General features: G+C 36.0%; 1 long non-coding RNA gene across 1 annotated transcript; it reads right to left on the reverse strand.

The window, feature by feature from the left end:
• Positions 1-309: 309 nt before the first annotated feature.
• LOC113338411 lies at positions 310-1932 on the reverse strand. The gene is made up of 3 exons (XR_003354766.1): positions 1903-1932; positions 1499-1585; positions 310-567 (listed from the first exon to the last, which is right to left on the reverse strand). It is a non-coding gene; the product is annotated as an uncharacterized LOC113338411 (long non-coding RNA).

Consider the following 1932-nt stretch of genomic DNA (forward strand, 5'->3'; position numbering starts at 1 on the left):
ATCAGCCTAGATTCTAACAAGATTTAGATACATTTTACTCTCTTCGGATGCATCCCTTTCTTCATCAGAGTCAGACCTAGGACTGCACAAGGTACGAGACGGTACAGGTTTTTGCCTAGATCAGTACTTGTACCTCCCTATGGCCGGTACCTGTACTTTATACCTGTACCTAGTACCTGTGCAGTACGGGACGGGATGGTACCCGTACCTGTTTAACTCAATACGGGACGGTACCTGTACCTGTTTAACTCGGGACGGGACGGGACCGGTTCTTTACCTGTAGCATATCTGCATATGTAAAAAAAAAAGTTCTTGAAAGTTCTAAGTTTAAAAACTTTAACTGTTAAGGCTTAAGAGTCTTAAGACCTGAATAAATCCATACATACAACAACATCTACTGTTTAAGAGTTCAAGTAGAAAAAACAGAAAGCAAAGCAAAAAACAGCATTTCGGAAGTTCGGCTTTGGCAATTGACCACTTTCATAAGTTTGCTGTGACAAAAAACGAACTCCATCTCCGAGCATCAAGCATCCAAGACCTCTGACAGTTGAACCACACCCAAGATGTCTGCAACAACAATTTCTATTTCAGTTTATGCATAAAGGCATGAGTCAAAACCTAACAACACACACGGATAATCAACAATCTCTGTTAAAGGACAATAATAAAAAAAATACATTGACATTCTAAACATTACCAAGTGGGAATTCGGGTCTTTGATTGTCAGTGGAAAATATAAGGCATGGAGAGCAAGACTTAAAACAGGGTCAGGATATGTAAACTTGTTTATATTCATTCATTAACAAAAATGCATTCAATAAAGCACTACTTATCCTTGAGATTGTGATTTCAAAAATGAATCAGCATCACCGCCATGGTATTAGCTTTCCTACTAAACCACATCATGCCTTATTCCATTACCTGACATGTGGATCATTTAATTATTTTTCCTTATAAGTTTGTTACTACCTGAGCATACAAAAATGAACAGTAATACAAACAGATGCACAAAATACCAACCAACTTGACCTTTACACCTAATGATCACTCAACAAGGAATCAACCACCTGACGCATTCGTGTGAAAATGTGACTTTTCTGAGCTCATTATATAATTCGGAAAACTAAATTAGTGAATGAGATTGAAATAAATGCACACATTAAAATGGCAAGTACTAAAATGTCGGATGCACACATTAAAATGCCAAGTACACACTCATCGGACAGTGTGTACAAAACCAGAAAAAGATGAGTGGTGGGCATGACTTAGCTAGTGGCATCAGAAAGGGAAAAGAGCTGCTCGGAACTTATTCTATTTATTCTACCTAGGTAGAGAAATATCTTATTTCTGCTGACTTAACTCATTCAAACACTCCATAAATTTCTTGATAAGTAAAAAAGAGAGCTAAAGTTAGCCTAATTGTTATTATCAAACTATGAGAAAACAAATACTATGAGAAAATATGGATGCAAGAAAAGAAAAATGTGCAATAACAAACCTGCATTTAGTCTACGAATAAGCCAAAGTCTAAAGCCAACTGCAAAATGAACCACCACCAAGGATACAATTTCTTCTTCCTCAACACCTGATCAAAACCAAAACAAAGCTCAATTTCTCCTCCTTTCAGTTCACCCCAACAATAACCAACAAATACATTTAAATCAAGATCAAATTGATTTACAATAGTAAACAAATTATGCATCATAAAGACAACCACGAACAATCAAATTTAGGGAACAGAAAGACAATGGACATTAAGAACCACAAACAATGGTCATAGCTCCTAATCTGCCATTAAAAAGGATACAAACCCTAACCCTCTATTGAAAAACAATTGAAAATCAAATCCAAGTTAAAACAAAACCCTAGATAAATTCAGAATCAGAAAATGAAATCGAATACCTGATGTTTGTACTTTGTATCAACTGATGA

This window comes from Papaver somniferum, unplaced genomic scaffold (genome assembly GCF_003573695.1).
Source record: "Papaver somniferum cultivar HN1 unplaced genomic scaffold, ASM357369v1 unplaced-scaffold_19, whole genome shotgun sequence".
Lineage (NCBI taxonomy): Eukaryota > Viridiplantae > Streptophyta > Magnoliopsida > Ranunculales > Papaveraceae > Papaver > Papaver somniferum.